Raw genomic sequence first — 20,158 nt, forward strand, 5'->3', positions numbered from 1 at the left:
ATTTTAGCCACGCTGATAGATGTGTGCTGATATTATGGTTTTTAGTTGCAATTCTCTGGTGGCTAATGATGTGGAGCATCTTTTCAGTGTGCTTATTTACCATCTGTATGTCTTCACTGATAAACTATCTGTCCATGTTTTGTGGTGCCCATTTTCTAATTGGGTTGTTTGGGTTTTTTCCTGTCATGTTTTAGGAGTTCTTGATATATTCTATATAACAGTCCTTTGCAAAATAGGCAGTTTTCAAATATCTTCTTCAAGCCTGTAGACTGTCTTTTCATTTCCTTCACATGGGTTTTCAAAGAGAAAGTTTTAATTTTAACGAGGTCCAACCTATCAATTATTCCTTTCATGGATTTGTGCTTTTCTTGTCAAGTCTAAGAACTCCTTATCTAGCCTTAGATCCCAACCATTTTTTTCTGTTTATTTTTCTAAAGTTTTAAATAATTTTATATTTAAGTTTATAACCATTTTGAATTAATTTTGTAATAAAGTATATGGTTCATTTTTTTGGCCAGTGCTAATTGGATGTCTAATTTTCCACTACGATTTGTTGAAAAGCTGGGCTTCCTTCTTTGAATGGCTTTTGTACCCTTGCCAAAAGTCATTTGATTATGTGTATGAGGGTCTACTTCTGGGTCCCTTATTCTGTTCCATTTTGTCCTCTGCCACTACCACATTGGCTTGATTAATACAGCTATACAGTTATCTTTAATATTAGGTAGAGTGATTCTTCTCATCTTATTACTCTATGTTATGATTGTTTTGGGTACTAGAGGGCCTGGGCCTTTACATATAAATTTCAGAATAAGCTTACTGGAATTTGGTTAGAAATTGCATTCGACCCATGGATCATTTTGTGGACAACTGACATCTTTACTATGTTGACACTTTCAAGTCTCTTCATTTATTTAGGTCTTCTCTGATTTCTTCCACCAGCATTTTGTAACTTTAATAATACAAATCTTGTACATGTTTTGCTAAGTGTATATATATCTAAGTATTTCATTTTCTTTAAAACCTTTGTAAATGGTACTGCATTTTAAATTTGGGTTTCTACATATAGAAATATTAGTATATGTACATGCAATTGATTTTTTTCAGTATCTTGTGCCCTTGCTGAACTCATTTACTGAGCTTGTGGATGTGGTGGATTATTCACTTTTAAAGTATTAAACCATCCTTGCATACTTGGAATAAATTCCATTTGGGATTCTTTTTACACATTGTTGGATTTGATTTGCTAATATTTTGTTGAATATTTCTGTGTCAAAGTTCACAAGAGATATTGGACTATAATAAACCTTCCTTCCTCCCTTCCTTTCTTCCTCCCTCCTTCCCTTCCTTCCTTCCTTCTTTTTTTCTTTTTTGAGGTCCTTATCTTGTTTTGGTATCAGGATAATACTAACCTCATAAAATAAGTTAGGAAGTGTTTCTGCTTTTTCTATTTTCTGTTAAAGATTGTGTAAAACTGATGTTGATTCTTATTTAAATATTTAGTAGACTTCTCCAGTGAAACCATGTAATCCTGGAGTTTGTTTTGGGGAGACTTTTAAGTACTAATTTAATTTATTTAATGGCTCACAGGGCTATTCAAGTTGTCCATTGCACCCTACCTGAGTTTAGGTAGTTTATGTTTTGTTTTGTTTTTTAATTTTATGTATTTATTTTGAGAGAGAGAGAGAGAGAGAGAGAGAGAGACCATGCAAGCAGGGGAGGGCAGAGAGAGAGGGAAAGAGAGAAAATCCCAAGCAGGCTCCACACCATCAACACAGAGTCCATCATGGGGCTCAAATTCACAAACGGTGAGATCATGACCTGAGCCGAAACCAAGTCGAGCACTTAACCGACTGAACCACCCAGGCACCCTAGTAGTATATGGTTTTGAATACTTGATTTATTTCTTCTAAGTAGTTGAATATATGAATATGAAATTTTCATGGCATAAGCGTATTATCTTTTATTCAGTGTAGGATCTGTATTCCCTATTTCTTTCCTGATACTGGTAATTTTGCTAATGTCAGCCATGCCAGTCATTTATCAATTAATTGTTTAGAATAACCTTCTTACTGGGGCGCCTGGGTGGCTCAGTCAGTTGGGCGTCTGACTTCGGCCCAGGTCATGATCTCACAGTTCGTGGGTTCGAGCCCCACATCAGGCTCTGTGCTGACAGCTTGGAGCCTGGGGCCTGCTTTGAATTCTGTGTCTCCCTCTCTCTCTGCCCCTTCCCTACTCACGCTCTGTCTCTCTCTGTCTCTCAAAAATGAATAAGCATTGAAAAAAAATTTTAAAAAAAGAATAACCTTCTTATTGTTTCCTTGACTTTATCTTTTTTCTATATCACTGATTTCCCCTTTTACCTTCATCATTTCTTCTATTTGCTTGCTTTTGCTTTACAGTAAAACCTTGGATTGCAGCCACCTTGTTCGGCGAGTGTTCCACAAGGGGAGCAAACATTTCTAATACATTTTAACTTGATAAGCAAGCAATGTCTTGCAATATGAGCAGTACGTAACACCAAATGTCACATGATCACAACTGAGCCAATGGTTCTCCTCTTTCTCGCTGCAGGGTCATGGGTAATCATCTCCAATGCTCAGATGCTCAGTCTCACTGCTCAGTGTTTGGCAGAAATCAGTGATTTTTCAGAACACTGAAATGGCAGTTTCCTCCAACTGGCACTACTGTATTTTTTGTTGCTTTAAAGAACCTATGGACAGTCCTTTGTTCCTCCATACAAGAGTAAGCTTGGGAATGCTTTACTTCGTTCTAGGTCAGGTTGCCTGCAGATATAGATCCTTTCCTTGGCTACCTTATTGCCAGTTACATTAAATATAGTACATGACAAGAGTTTATTAATACTTTACTATAGTCAACATCTGTGCGAGTGTATACAATGGTCCCCACGCAGAAGATTCCATTGAGCCAATGGATAGCAGTGATTCCGTTAGTGATAGTGAAAGTCATCCTATACAATAACCTTCCTCTCTCGTCTCCCTCACGCCAGTCACGAAGGTTTTCAAAGGTAAGTGCAAGTTAATTTGTTTATCTTTCTTTATATTTTGTATTCTATTACAGTATTATAATCATTTTTATATGAATATTTTCGGGTTGTCGAACGAATCATCTGAGTTTCCATTATTTCTTATGGGGAAATTCGCTTTGATATACAAGTGCTTTGGATTACAAGCATGTTTCCGGAATGAATTACGCTTACAAAGTTTTACTGTATTTTACAAGGCTTTACTGTATTTTTCTTTCCTTTTTTACTTGCTTCAGGTAGGAACTTAGGTTATTAATCTGAAGTCTTTTGTCATTTCTAGTATAAGTATTTAATGGTACAAACTTCCTTCTCAGCACTGCTTTAGGTGCAGCCTACATGTTTTGATATTTAATGTTTTTGTTTTCATTTTCATTGACTTCTTTGCATTTTTAAATTTCCTTTAAGACTGCCTCTATAATTTGTGGATACTATAAGAGTATGCTGTTTAACTTTCACATGTTTGGAGTTTTTCTGTTGTCTTTTTATAATTGATTGCTAGTTCGATTTTATTACAGAGAACACATTCTACATGCTTTCAATTTTTAAACTTTGTGTGTGTGTGTGTGTGTGTGTGTGTGGCCCAAGAAATGTCTATTTTAGTGAATGTTGAATGAGTTCTTGAAAAAAATATGTATTCTGCTATTGTTGGATGGACTGCTCTATATGTCAATTAGGCACTACTGGCTGATCATATAGTTCAGATCATCTATATTCTTGGTGATTTTCTATATGGTAGCTGTATTTATTGTTGAGAGGTGACATTGAGGTTTCCAACTGTAATTGTCAACGTCTCTATTTCTCCTTCAACTCTATTAGTTTTTGCTTTATGTATTGTTTGGTGTGCATACATTTAAGATCATTAAGTCGTCAGGGTGGATTGATGCTTTTATCATTATATAATGTCTCCCTTTGTTTCTAAATATTTTCTTTGCTCTGAAGACTACTTTTATCAAATATTAATGTAGCCACTCTTGCTGTCTAAAAAATGAATATTTGTATAGTATATCTTTTTCTATCCTTTAATTTTTCAACTTCTCTAATCTCTGACTTTGAATTGAGTTGCTCATAAGCAGCATATAGTTGGATTGTGTTTGTTTACCCACTTTGTCAATCTCTCTCTTTTGATAGGTGATGTTAGATGACTTAAAGTTAATATCATTATTGATATGTTAGCATTTCAGTCCACAATCTTATTACTTGTCTTCTATTTGTTTCCTCTAGTTCTCATTCTTTTCTTGCCTTCCTGTGAATTCTTTGAACATTGTTTTAAGGAATCCATCATTATTTTAGTGGTTTTGGATGCATTTCTTTGTATAGTTTTCATAGTGGTTGCTCTAAATATTATAATCTAATAGGTAACTTATTATAGTCTACTATTATCGATATTTTATGACTTTGAGTAAAATGTTAAAACCTCACTTCCATATAAGTCCCTTTACCTTTCCCACTTAAAAAAAAATGTTTATTTATTTATTTTGAGAGAGAGAAAGAGAGAGAGAGGAAGGGGCAGAGAGAGAGAATCCCATGCAGGCTCCACGCTCAGCATGGAGCCTGATGAGGGGCTTGAATCCACAACTGCAAGGTCACAACCTGAGCTGGTATCAAGAGTCAGATGCTCAACACACTGAGCCACCTGTGCCCCATCTTTCCCACTTTTAAAGACCATCGACTTGAGTAACAGAGGGTGTTATAATTTTTGTTTTGATCAATCAAATACAATTTATAAAACTCATAAAGAAGGAATAGTTTAGTATATGTATCCATAAATCTCTTTCCATTATTCCCACTTCCTTCATCATTCTCCAATATTTCATTTATTATCTTTTCCTTTCTGCTTGAAGAACTTTTAGCCAGTCTTTAAGAGTCAGTCTGCTAACAACAACTTCTTCTAGTTTTCCTTCATCCAAGAATGTTTTTATTTCCCCTTCATTCCTAGAGGACAGTTTTGTCAGATACAGAATTCACAGTTAACAGTTCTTTCAGTACTTAAACATGTTGGGGCACTTCCTTCTGGTCTTGATTGTATAAAATGGGGAATCAGCTGTCATTTGAATTGGTATTCCTCTATAGGTAATATGTTCTTTTCCTATAACTGCTTTCAAGGTTTTTGCCTCTTTGGATTCCAATTTTGAACATTTAAAAGAAATCCATGCTTTGGATTTCTTCTAGTCTATCATGTTTGGGTTCCAGTGAGCTTCTTAGATCTATACATTTGTGTATTTCACCAAATTTGGGGAAGTTTTCAGCCATTATTTCTTCAAACACTCTTTCAGGACCCTCTTCTTCTGGACTCCAATCATATGGATGTTGGATATTTTGTTATTGCCCACAGGTCCCTGAGGTGTTGTTCACTTTTTTGATCTATTTCCTCTCTATAGTTCACATATACTCTATATTGAGTAAATTCTATTGTTCTCTCTTTGTATTCAATAATACTATCATCTCTCATTTCCACCCTATTAAGAATATCCAGTATTTTAAAAAATTTGTCTCCTATTGTAATTTTCAGTTCTATAATTTCCATATGCTTCTGTCTTATAATCTCTATTTATTTTCTGAGATTTCCTTTTTTTTAAATTTGTATCAGAAGAATTTGTGATTGAGGTAAATTATTTACATAGCAGCTGCTTTTAAATCTTTGTCAAATGATTCTAACATCTGATTCATCTTGGTATTGGTGTCAGTTGATAGTCTTTTCTCATTCAATTTGTGATTTTCTTGGTTCTTGGTATGATGGATGATTTTTAAATTATATCCTGGATATTTTGTTTATTATGCTAGATGACTCTGGATTCTAATTGAATTCTTTATTTTAGCTGGCATCACCCATAAAATTAATCATGTGGCTACTTTTATGAGCTGTGGTTCCAATGGCATTCTAATGTTCACACTGTTTGAGATGTTATTTTGGTCTGCTTTATTTATCTAATGTCACTAGGACTCCTAATGTCCCTTCATCCATCTCACTGCCTCATGGGGTGAAGGAGGTTTCACCAGACTGGGCCTTAGGTGTCTCTCAATGGGAGAGGGATATGGTGACATCTTGTAATGGTACCACCAGCTGCCATGGGGTCTCTGAGCAAGATAAGATAAGAGCATTTTAGGCATATGGAGACCAAGAAGCTTCCTGGTTGGCCATTTATTGTGGCCGATCTCCCTTGCTGGTTATGCCTACTTGCTATAATGTCTATGGGCAGGTGAGAGGCATCTGAAGCCTGCAAAAAAATTGATTTTTTGGATTCGTCCATTTGCTGTAGCTGGGTCTCTCCTACTGTTCTGCCTGCCAGCCTCAGTATCTCTTATTGGAAAGGAGAGTCTCAGGTTTAATGGGGAAGGAGAGCATTTCCTCTGGCCAATTATTTTTGGTGAAGCTTTGATTAATCCCCTTGCTGGTGGTGTCAAACTTGTTTGATGTTGCCAGAGAGACCCTCATTCAACCAGGGAAAGAATCAACTTCTCTGGGCTTCCTCCTTTCACTAGGTTGGGCACTGGGAAACACCTGGTCTGTGTGGCTTCTTCTTTGGGGAGGGAGGACTCTAGACACCCTACTACAGTGCTGTTCTTCTAGTCCTGGGGTCTCAAACCAGCTCACCTTCTTCTCATCACCTTTCAGAGCCCTTATTTGGTTGTCTCATGCTTCATTTCTGGAATTCATAGCTGTACCTTATCATAGGGAAAAGTGGGTCTACATCATTTTTGCCAGGCCAGAAGTCTCTGTTTATTATATTTCTAATTGTATATTTCCATTCAAACTTCTTATGGCACTTAACCCTTTCTGGCCTTATATTTATATATACATTGACAGATACGAAGATTTAAAACTTCTTGAGAATTTCTCTTTGTATACTTTACAGTGCCTTGAACATGGTAAGTTCTCCCTGAATAACTCTTATGAATGAATGTATGAGTAAATTAATGAATGCTCATGTATATTTTCTTGTGGCTGTACAATGAAGCCAGCCCTACCTGTTCAGAGAGAAGTTCTTGGCAGAATGTAAGCATGATTTATAAGCATGACACAGGAGTAACATTGAGAATCTTGCTCAGTGTATTTACTAAAACATGGCTCTAACATATGCCCACTTGGTCATAAACTCCCTGAGGTCACCACACTCATTTTTCTGCTACCAGCAGATCAGAAAATATGGTAATCCTGGGGCAGACCTCCCCACAATCACTTCCTATATTATTTCCCTCTAGCTAGCTTATACCCTTGCATACGCTCACACACACACACACACACACACACACACACACTTCAATCATTCAATCTTCCACAGAAGGTAGGAAGTCAAAAAGGGAAATGTGTCACATTTTCTTTCTAAAAATGAAACCACCACATCTCCAATAAAAGATGAGAATGAAACACTGATGCCTAATAACACATAGTACAAAACAATATTGCCAGGAAACTCCAAGTTTTTAGAACTCGTAGAAACATCAGTAAAGATAGCATGTAAGAGATAGAGGGCCCCAGGCAAAGAATGCAATAAAATGTAAGGCCAGCCCCCTGCTGGAGCTCAGAAGTAGGAGTGATGGAACGGCAAGCAACAAGAGAGCTGGGCAACTGAACTCTCCCACAGAGCAGGAAAGGATTGGAAATGAGGGCTTTCAAATGGAAAAGGCCTGATGCCTGACCTCCGATTTAACTACTGGTATCATGCATTGTTATCAATTGGTATGAACCTTTGGTCTTTTAAGATCCCCTGGCATTCATCCCTCCTATTTGCAACACATACTTCTCTCCATTTTGGTTTTTGGTTTTCGACAAGCAAGTTTTAATTTTTAATGAAGTCAAATCCACTACTCTTTTATGATCTTTTCTTTTTGCCTTTAAGTTTATAAGATCCTCTCTCACTATAGTTGGGATACTCATTTCTATGTTGGTTTTCTAATGATTGATTTTGTACATTTATTGCTTTTAATTAAGCTGAAATTAATTTTAGGGTATGGTGCAAGAAAGACTAAAATTCTTCCAACTTGAATGCATTCTCTTTTTTTATTTTTTTAATATTTATTTATTTTTGAGAGAAAGAGAGACAGAGTGTGAGTGAGAGAGGTGCAGAGAGACAGGGAGACACAGGCTTCAGGCTCCGAGCTGTGAGTGCCGAGCCCAATGTGGAGCTCAAACTCACAAACTCACAGACCGTGAGATCATGACCTGAGCAGAAGTCAGCTGCCCAACCGACTGAGCCACCCAGGCACCCCTTAAATGCATTCTTGATAAGTAAAAAGTAAGTCTTCCTAGAGTAGAAAAGTCAGCCTAGACACATGCTGCTCAGCTTTCTAAACAGGAATGGAAAGAATAGAATGGCATGGAATACTTTTCTTAAATAGTGAAAACTTCATTGTGTTTCAGTGCGGACTTAAGACAACTTTCCTTCTGTATTTCTTAGTGTCTCTTGTCCTTTCTGTAGAGTGGGGACACAGATATCATCCATGGTATCCTCAAGGATAAGGTAATTTCTTAAGCTCATCAAGTCTTCTGAGCACATTCCATGTACAAGATTTCCCAGTACCGATCACACTGCATAGAGAGCCCTCCTGGAGAATGTGAACAGTAGAAATAACACTTCACAAAACATGAAATGGTCTATCAAAGGCTTCCCTCTTTCAGGAATGGTCTCAGAAGAAAAATAAGTCTTGGTATTTAGAACGTATTATATGTTACCTCTCAAAATTCTCTTCAAGTTTTATCTGTTTAATTTAAAAGCAAGCAATGCTTCAGTGTTGGCATTTCTGAGTTAGGTGATATCAGGACAATAAAAGTTGGATTAAGCAGGGGGAATTTACACACTTGTTCTATTTAATAAATGGCCTTGGGGAATTCTGAAAATAAAATAGTCTCATTATTAGTTGGTAGTTAACATAGCTGACAGCCAGGGATGAGCTATCCAACTTGTGTCATATTCCCACAGGTGGGTCCATAAAATACAATATTCTTCAGAATACACAGCTTGTCCACCTGCATTCATCCTACAAGGTATACTGACTTCTTGCTATGAGTCTGGACCTGAAGGGAATTCACAAAAAAAGATGTCTGTTGTCCTCACAAATAACCCACTCAGAGTTATCAAAAAACACATGTCTAATTTCTGGATTATGCTAAACTAGATTGGGAGGATAGAGTCCTCTCATAATGCCCTTGAATGGAAGCTGTCAAAATCTTTCTTTTAGCCATAAAATTATATCATCGGGTAAAATCTAAACAGAGGTCCAACATATAAAATAGAACAAAAGACAAAAGCATAAATTCCCTGGTCCAATGGGGAGCAGTGTTCCTAGAGCATTGCCCTCCTCTAAAACACACTCGTGCACGCACCCACTCTCACATTCCCTGGAGCTTCACAGAGCAGTCCCAAAAACACTGTACTTGATAAACTGATGCAGGAACAAATAGAAATGTGATAAAGCAAGCATAGTAGGATGTTAATGGCAGACTCCAGGTGTGGGAATCTAGAGAGATCATTGTAAAATGTTTTCAGTTTTTCTGTATGTTTAAGTTTTTTAGAATATAATGTTGGGAGAAATAAAACCTGTCCTTGCTTCCTATATTTTGAAGTTCTGTTATTAGTTACATAAACATTTATTTATTATCATATGTCCTTGATGAATTAAGCCCTTTATCAGTATGAAATGTCCCTCTTGTTTTTGGTAAACCTTCTTGTCATGGAAGGCTTACTTTGAAGTTTACTTTGATTAATAAAGTCACATTGACTTTCTAAAAATTAATGTTTGCATGGTATATATTTTTCATTCTTTTCATTGTCAACTCTTTGTATCTTCATATTTAAAGTACAGGTGGTGGAGTCAGCATATAGTTAGTTCTTATGTTTTTATTCATACTGACAATCTCTGACTTTTAATTGAGGTGTTAAGTCCATTAACATTTAATGTAATGATATGATTGTGTTTTGAATTTATTATATGGCTCTTCATTTAATATGTGTGCCGTCTATTTTCTTCTATCTTGCCTTCCTTCTTCTTTCTCTTAAAATGGATATTTTTTTCACATTTCCATCTTATTGCCACTGTAGCCTTTTTAATTATACCTCTTTGTAGTGTGTATGTGTGTTTGCCTTAGGTCTGACAACATGCCAGACTCTACCCAAAATTAATATAATACCATTTCACATAAAATGTAAGATTCTTTGAACAGTGTAGGTGCATTTACTACTCCTATGAGCATTGTGCTATTGCTTGTCATATGTTTTACTTCTACATATATTATAAACCCCACAGTACAACATTATTCCCATTGCTTTAAACATGAAGTTATCCTTTAAGAAATTATAAAAAGATAAAAAACAGCATTTTAAAAAATATGTATTAATTCATATATTTGCCATTTCTAATATTCATCATTTCCTATAGATCCAAGTTTCCGTTTGGTATCACTTCCCTTTAGCCTAAAGCACTTCCTTTAGCATTCCTTGTAGTGCAGGTTGGCTAGTAATACATTTTCTTAGATTTTATTCATCTGAAAGCATCTTCATTTCATGTTCATTTTTGAAGTACAGTTAACCCTTGAACAACATGGGTTTGACCTGTATGGGATCACATATATGAGGACTTTTTTTCAATAAATACAGTACAGGGCTGTCAACGTATTTTCTTTTCCTTATAATTTTCTTAATAACATTTTCTTTTCTCTAGCTTACTTTATTGTAAGAACATAGCATATAATACATGAAATATACAAAACGTGTTAATCTACTATTTATGTTATTGGTAAGGCTTCTGATCAGTAGTAGGCTCTCAGTAGTAATTTTGGGGGAGACAGAGTTCTTTGTGGATTTTCAACTACACTGGGGTCAACACCCCTATTCCTTGCATTGTTCAAAAGTCAACTGTAATTCTATATTCACTGTACATAGAAATCTACGTTGACATATCTTTCCATCTTGCATTTCTTTTTGCATATCATTCCATTGTCTTCTGGATTAATAGTTTTTCTTTAGAAGAGTAAAATAATTCTTACTATTGTCTCTTGTATAGAATGTGATTCCCCCCCCCCCACCCCTACAACTTTTCTCTTTACCTTTAAATTTTAGCAGTTCGGCTATGACATGGCTGGGTGTGGCTTTCTTTGTATTTATCCTGATTTCGTTCACTAAACATCTTAAACTTATAAGTTGATGTTTTTCACCAAAGTTAGGAGACTTATGGCATTATTTCTTAAAATATTTATTTCTGCCACACTTTCTCCTCTTTTCTGAGACCCCAATTATACAAATATTAGACTGCTTGCTTTGGTCCCATATGTCTCTGAAGAGTTTTTTTTTTTTTCTTTTTTTCCTCTGTTTTTCAGATTGGATCATTTCTATTGATCTGTCTTAAGCTTATTGACTCTTCCTATAGTCTCTAATCTGCTGTAAGGCCATTATTAATTTTTCATTTCAGAAATTATCCTTTGCAGTTATAAAATATCCATTTGGTTCTTTTTTTTATATTTTACACTTATTTATTTGAAAGTTCCCATCTTTTCATTCATTTTATGTCTTTCATTTTATGTCCTTTAAATCTTTAAATATATTAATCACAACTCTTTTAAAACCATATCTTCTAATTCTAATATCTAGGTTAATTCAGGGTCTTTTTCTATTGATTGCTATTTTTCTATTGATTGCTATTTTCTTAGGGTATCTGCATTGTACTGTCTTCCTTAAGAGTTTTGTTCTGGCAGGCAATTATACTACTAAGAGATCATCTTTATCCTTTCATTGTGAGAGTTGGTCTATTGTGATTCTCTCCTTGGTCCTAAAACATGGCCTTCCTCTAGAGCATGGCCCTCACTCATAAGGCTGTCCTTTCTGGGGTCTCAGTTGAATGCCCAAATACTCAATGAAGTCTCTCCTCTCTCGCTATAATAGAATTCCAACATCTCCCAGCTCTAGTATCTTTGTTTGGCTCTTGGTCTCATAGCATCCAACCTCTGCTAGGCCTCAAAGAGTTTTGTCCTGCTTATGCACACCAAGTCCTCACATAATGACCAAAAAGGATCCTCCATGCACACTTCTAGGTACCTTCTCCCATTCATCTCATTTTTCTTCAGTATTCTACTCTGCTAATTCTAGCCACCCAAAAGCCTCAAACTACAAACCCCACCTCCTCAGTTCACTAAGACCATCACCTAATACTTGGTTCCACCTCCTTACTCTCTGGGCCAGTGAATGCACCTCTAGGCAGAACACCAAGGTGAATGCAAGGCCTGTCTCAAGTGCTTAGCTTCCCTCAAAGATCAAAGTCCTGCACTGTCTCTTAGCAAATTTATCTAAATAGCTGCCTATACATTTTATCTAATTGTATAGTTCCTTGTGAAAAGATGTCAAGAATTATACTTGATGTCTCATTGCAGCTGGTGGCAGAAATCCTAAATTTTCTAAAATCACTGCCCTTGGAAACTAAAGCGCTGTAACATCTTTGTTCACTCATCACCAACACCTGAACTTTACAAATGATTCTATTTCTCTGACCACCTACTACTGTATACTGCACATGAATGAAGGGTGATATTGATCAAATGAATTACCCATGCTCCTTGTTTTTACTCCTGTCCTCATGTTCTTTGGTAGCCTATTGGCAGCTAATGTCTGTGCCTCAGGAACAGAGGAAGCTACATGAAGAGAAAGGGGAAGCTCAATTTACTGCATAAATTTTCTTTTCAAACGCTGTGAAGATCACTTAGGAAGGAGAACAGTTTTGCAGTGAGGTTTGGGGATTACAAGAAAATTTCAATTGGCCTAACTCACCAGTTTCCAGCAGCACCACCATGACTAGACCTTCAAAGAGGTAATTATGTATTTGTTGTACCTTATCCCTAAGCAGTGGTTTACACTCTTTTACAATGAACTACATCTGTCTCTGTGATAGAATGTAACTTCAGATCATCAAAGAGCTTATCTAGACCAAGAGCATTTAATAACAACACTGACTTCCAAATACATCCAGTTTGTAATAAACTTCCTTTGTAACATTTTTAGCTTCTACATGTTTGAATAAAGGTGAACCCCAGTTAATTGAACTCTCAAAAAGAAGTCTCTAATAAGTTAAGATTAAGCAGTGTTCCTTTTTGGAAATGGGAGACGGTGTTTGTTTTGGAATGTTCAAGGATTAGTTGTTTCTTTTTCAATTTTTTATTCATTGATTTTTATCTTAAAGGCAAAACACAATCCCTGGCTAGGGCTTTAAATACAGATCAACAATCTAAACAGGTTGCAGTTAAGTACATCATTCTTCAAAGATCAGTTCAGAAAAGAAAAGGTGGCTCTGAACTTATCACGAGTCAAATACATTTAAGAGAAGGAAATGTAAATAGCAGCTAAAAATGGGGAGCAGGAGAGGAAGATTAGATCCAGTAGATGCTCCCTTTCAACTTTGCTGAGACATTTCTAAATGGTTTATGTATCTACACGACCAAAGTGGTATAACTTTTAAGGTTCATCAGTCCTTCTCCACACTAGTACATTATCATTTCACCTCAAGTTAATTTTTTACCACGTGTATTTGTCCATCACTTGGTGATACAGAACTTAAATGGTCACTTTTCAAAGCAAGGAAACAAAGGCAAACATTTCTGATAAAGAAAGCAGCAACTTTAAGAGATAAGTGGGTGGGTGGATGGCTGAATGAATGGATTTATGGGACAACCTCTAGGTTCACTCATTCATTATTTATTTAATTATTTGTACGACAGAATTTTACTGAGTGCTAACCAGACTAGGGTATAAGAGTGAACAAGTTAGAAGTAGTCTCATGATAGAGCTCACGCCTATCTGGTACAAGTGGAGGACTCAAGATAGGCAAAAATGTCTACTGTGTCACCTGGAGAATGTAACCAAAATGAGTTATCCAACAACTTAACTGGTGGCTGTCTGTAATCATATACATGTCAGGTAAGATAACACAAGGCCTACATACAACCTCTCCTGGACATGTTTTGGAGACCAAATAGGTTTTGATCATGACCATTCCCTATAAATCCTTATGTGTACCCTCCGAATGGAAGAAGAAACCAGGAAGTATCACTATTACAAATCTCCCACCAAAAATCCATTAATCCCATCCAAACAGATAAAACTATGCTTGTTTTGGCCTTTTTTTTCTAGTTGTTTAGAGAAGACTGAAGTCTGATACAATTTCACCATATTTCCCTTCAGGGACACTTATCATAAAAGCTACTAATGTACACTTTTTTTGGCATATAAAATCACATTTGCTAAATCTTTTGTCTCTTTTGCAACACATTTCTGTTTTCATCTATCAATGGCATGTTATCATAGATACCAATCTACTGGGGAAAAAGTAAGAGAAAACAAACATTTACTGCAGAATATACTATATTACATATAATATAAGGTATATTATGTACCACCTTTCAGTGGAATGCAAAATTTGCAAGTATTAGCTCTGCTACTTTGGCCATTCAGCTGACAGATTTTTTTATAGGAAGTTCTCCACAATACCATCAAAATCTAGAGTTTAACAATCTCCATCCTTTATCTTGCCCTTTCCACTCCAAGTTATACACATGGAATCAGTTATTCATAAGAAAAAACAGGGTTGGGACTAAGGGGTGCTGTAAATAGGTTATAACCCTAAATTGCAAAAGACTTATCATTTCCAAGTGTCCCTAATTCTGTCTCAAGAGTCATTCTGGCCCGTGCATAATGGCTATCTGTAATGGAGTCAGATGGCCCCTTGTGTTTAAGAACAAGATTTACCATTTGTTTCCTTCTGTTCATCCCCCAAACTCTTTCTGTCTCAAACATACCAGTGACATAATAATTATCACCTTGTTTCTTATCTTTAGGACCTTCGTATTTATAGGTAAGATGGAAACCGATATTTGGTCCTAAACAAGAAATGACTTGCAAACTTTCATCAGTAACATAATGATACAGCAGTAACCAGCCAATGATAATAATAATAATGGTTAGACATTAACTTATGCCAAGAACTGTATTAGGCTTTCCTCATTCATTATCTCATTTAATTCCTACAATCCCCATCTATACTTCCTACAGCCCCTTTAAGCACTTGCATATGCAGAAATTGGCAATATAGGAACAGGCAAAGGGATAAGATTCTGTTCAGTTGGGAAATACAACCACAAACCTCATTAAGACCTACTCATTTTAGGAGGCCATTGAAGCTGTTAATTATTGCTATGAAAGTTATATCTGCTCACTGCACCCAATTTGAGAATTACAGCAAATAATTTTTAAAATCACAATTGTTCTATCACTCAGAGACAAACATTGATAATGTTTTGATATTTTCCAGTCTTATTTATGTGTGTGTACTCACTTTCTTCTGTTTATTGATTTTTAAATGTCAAATACAGATCATACAGCAATATAATTTTGCATCTTTTTTCACTGAAAATTATATTGTAAGTATTTTCCCATTTTTTAATTTTTTTAATGTTTATTTAATTTGAAGGAGAGAGAGAGACAGATTGTGAGCGGGGTACTGACAGAGAGAGGGAGACACAAAATCTGAAGTAGGCTCCAGGCTCTGAGCTGTCAGCACAGAGCCCGACACGGGACTCAAATCCATGAGCGGTGGGATCATGACCTGAATTAAAGTCTGATGCTTAACCAACTGAGCCACCCAGGTGCCCCATATTTTACCATTAAATATACTTTTTAAAAATATTTTCAAGTGCTACCTTATATACCATAATTTAACAATTCCCCACTTTACTGATAGATTATTTAATAGACTATTTAATTATTAAATATTGTCATACACAATTATAATAAATAATTTCTGTCTGCATGTCTATTTCCTTCTGAAAGATTTCTAGAAATGAAATGGATCAAAAAAATATAAAAGCTCCCTTTTTCTAGGGAGGCTGTCCCAGTGCACAATTTCACCACAGAAGAATTTACCATTTCCAGATCTAAGTAGTAGTATCATCATGTTTAATAACTTGACAACGAGTTGAAATGATTTCGTTTTGTATATTTTATATTTTTATATAATGATATCATATTGAATTCTTTTGCAACTTGCCTTTCAAAATTTTAACAAAATAATATTGAGATTTATCTCTATTAACATATGCTATCATTTATTCTTTTTGCTTTTCAAAAATCATCTCTGGTACTAATATTTCATATTTATTCATTAGCTATTATTGGAATTTATATTTTCTTGAATTACAGAAAAAACCCTGTTGTAATCATCTGGTACACATCTCTTTGGGCATAAGAATTATGGGAGCTATGCATCTTAAACTTTTCTAGATGATGCCACACTATATTCCACAAGGGCTATTTGCCCCAAAAATGAGAATCCCTATTGTTCTACCACCTTAGCAACACATGGTATTATTAGATTTTAAAAATTTATTTTGTCAATCAAATGGATATAAAAAACTATGGTGTAATCATTTTAATTTACATTTTCTGATCACTTTTGAGGTTGCTTTCATTCATTAATTAATTGGCCATTTCTGTTACTTCTTCAAATTATGTTTGTTCAAAATCCTATTCATTTCCTATCCATTTCTTTTCTTCCTGATTATTTATATTAACTCCTTATGTATTTCATGTTACTTTTCTGCTGTTAAATATTCAGTAAGTATATACATACCTCGCGGAATGTTGCCTGGATTAACATTTTTCTGGTAAAATGCCTGTTGGTTTTTAAAAATCAAAATTTCATAGAATATAAATTTTGCCAATGTTCACGTAGCAAAAATTTAGATTTATGACACCAAAACTCAATAGAGAAATTTCTACAAAATAACATACAGGAAAATTGTCAAGAAACTTTCCAAATGCATTCAGTAGAATGTCAGAATCATGTATAGATATTTTGAAAAGGATGCTGAGTGTCAACACAAGGGATACGCATTTCAGATATTGCCCATGCTAAAAGGCCATGATGGCATCAGTGTGAGCCACACTCTGCCATTGGGTGTCTGAACTGCAAACACTTCCACACTGCCTTTCACATTTAGCTCTTCTTTTTGCGTCCTGTCAGAGTCCTCAAAGAGTTGAGAACATACTGGAGACAATTATGGAGAAGGAAGCAAAGTAAGTGAAGAAAGTTACTACATACAAAGCAAGTATTTCTTAACAACCACATTAATTTTGGGGTGATCAAGAATACAATTGCATAGTATTTTAAATCCTAATATGATAGTCTATTGCTCAACTATGGACATTTTACTGTTTTACTTACATTGCAGGAAATTGGTTAGAAGGTTGGGTTAATATATAACATACTATCATTTTTGTAATTTAAAATAATGGCAGATTGTCTCCTGGAAGCCATGATTGGGTGAAACATCTGATCATCAGGAATGAATTAGTAACGACAAACAAGAGTGTCATTCTTTTTTTCTAGCATGTTCCCTATGTGTGACTCTTAGCTTTCTTCTTTCTTTTTCTACTTTTACACATTTTCTCACTTAGTTGTGGCAACAAGCCAAAATAGGTATGACTCTATTTTACAGATGAGGGCATAAGATTCAGGGAGGTCTATGGCTGGCTGTATTAGTTTCCTGCCTGTGGCTGCTATCAAAATTAACACAAATTTGGTGCTTAAAACAATAGAAATTTATATTCTCACAGTTCAGAAGTCAAAGTACTCGTAGAGCCACACTCCCTCCAGATATTTCAGGAGACATTCCATTCCCTGTCTTTCTGAGCTTCTGGTGGTTGCTGGTATTCCTTGGCTTGAGGCCACATCACTCTAGTGCCTCCTAGGTCACATAACCTTCTTTTCTGTGTGTCTCAAAATTTCCTCTGCCCTCTCTTATAAGATAGTTACGATAGAATTTAGGGCTCCCTGGGGTAATCCAGGATGATTTCCTCATCTCAAGATTCTTAACTAAATCACATCTGCAAGGACTTTTTTTTCCAAATAAGGTCACATGCACATGTTCCAGGAATTTGACTTGGAAACATTTGCAGGAACCATTTTTCAGCCTGACACACTGGCTCAAAGTCACACAGCAGGACATGGTGTAGAAAAGTTCAGATGTAAGACTTGTAGACTCCAGAGTTCATGTTCATTCTGTTCCATGTGCTGCCTTCCATCAGACTGTGTGGCCTGTCATCTCTGTCCCTCCTCACACCTCAGACTGAAGGAAAGTCTGCCCCACCATAGAGTAGGGTAAGGTCAATATTCTGCTCCCCCATCCCAGCTCCATGGACCTTTCCAAGGAAAGGCTGGAAAGGCTGAGCTGCTCATTAACACATTCCATGATGCACTCTTGGCTTCCTTCCCAACACTTGGTCAGATTCTTGAGCCTACTTCAAAACCACACTAAATCACCAAACAACCTTGCTGTCAAAATTATTACATCCTTCCCACTCATATTGGTTTCTCAAAAGTCCCCATGTTAGGAATGAAATAGACATATATAAGAAACCATGCTATGTCTCCCAAACTGTCCTTGAACATTCAATTTGAAGGTTAGTCAAGGCCAATTTGCTTTTTCTCAAGAAACTGCCTGATGAGGCGTTCATAGAGAAAATGGTGATATCTCCCCCTGCCTAACATGTGGGTCAGTAAAAATCTACAAGATTCCACTGTGCACACATACTCCCCCTGCCTTCTAGGAACCATGATTCCCATCTGCATAGATTATCTGGAATTCAATCCATCCTTTCCTTTCAGTCTACCTACAGTTACTATTATACCATTTCACATAAGATATATGCCCCTTATAATTGTATAGGCCAATTTACAAACCCCTCTCCATTCAGGTTGTCATCTGAATAACATCTACCTGCATTATAAACCCCACAAGACAATGCTATTATTTAGACATATGTTGCTATTAAATGCTATTAGATGCTATTAAATAGACATACGTTTTTTAAAAAATTAAAAGAAAAAAAGTGGGCTTTTATATTTGCCTCACTACTTATGTCTATTGCTCTTCATTCTCACCTGAGGATCCAAGTTTTCTATTATTTCCTTTCATCCTGAAGAACTTCTTATATATATAGCATTTCTTGTGGTATAGGTTGGTCTGCTGACAATAAATACTTGCAGTTTTCTTTATCTGAAAACAACTTTATTTTGTTTCCATTCTTGAAGTACAGTTTCATTGGATATGGAATTCTGGATTGATAGTTTATTTTCCTCTCAGCACATGAAAGATATTGCCCCACCGTCTTCCTGTTTTTATCATTTTTGAAGGTAGGTTGGCATGTTTTCAAAATGTGTTTCCCTTGTTGTACATTGTCTGTTTTTCTCTGACTGCTTTCAAGATGGTGTCTTGGATTTTCACCTGGCTCATTATGATGTGCCTCAGCATTTTGAACAGGAAAATACATCTCTTTCACTAACTTTGGCAAGTTTGGGGCCATTATTTCTTCAAAAACTTTTTACGCCCCTTCTCTATCTCCTTTCCTTCTGTGACACTAATTACCAGTATGTTAAAATTTTTGCTAATATCCCACAGGATCCTGAGGCTCTGGTGGGGGGGGGGGTGGTTAATCTTTTTCTTTTTTTTTTCTTCGCTCTTCATAGAGAAAATTTACATTTTATCTATCTTCAAATTCACTTGCTGCTTGTCATCTGTGTGTTCCAAGGGTCAGTCAACGATATGGGTAGAGTTGATATTAAGAATCTGTAGTTGTCACTTTCTGGCTCCCTCCTTTCTGAGATCACCCTGCTACTTTCTAACAGCTACAGTCACACCAAATTCTGTACTCAGGTTCTTTTGGCCAGAAAGTCTGTGGGTCTCCCACCGGAGTTTCACCTACCTATGCAGTACTGCCTATAGCTTGACCTCAGGATGGGAAACTTAACCCATGCCAATCCCCTCTTTCAGGTGTCACAGAGTCTACCTGCCTTTTTTCACTCTACACATACTTTAGAGAATTGTTTTATTTGTTTTGCATTTTGATCAGAGTTTATAGTTGTTTCCTGTGGGAGTTTACTTGGTTGTACGGGAAGCAGAAATCACTGTTCCTTATGTGTTTAACTGTTAAGTTGTCTACATCAGTCCTGATGAGTTCAGTAATGTTTCATGAACAAAGAACTACTAGAACCATAGTGACTTAAAAAACACACACAAAGGTTTATTTCCTGACTTATAACACATGTCCATTTCCCAGATTAACAAAGGCTCATGTCATCTGC

General features: G+C 36.1%; 1 protein-coding gene across 4 annotated transcripts in view; it reads right to left on the bottom strand.

Annotated features, from left to right (window-relative positions):
• Window positions 1-20,158, bottom strand: part of FHIT (fragile histidine triad diadenosine triphosphatase) — a 1,417,560-nt gene that overhangs the window by 896,772 nt on the left and 500,630 nt on the right. The window lies entirely within an intron of this gene.

Source organism: Leopardus geoffroyi, chromosome A2 (assembly GCF_018350155.1).
Source record: "Leopardus geoffroyi isolate Oge1 chromosome A2, O.geoffroyi_Oge1_pat1.0, whole genome shotgun sequence".
Taxonomy (NCBI): domain Eukaryota; kingdom Metazoa; phylum Chordata; class Mammalia; order Carnivora; family Felidae; genus Leopardus; species Leopardus geoffroyi.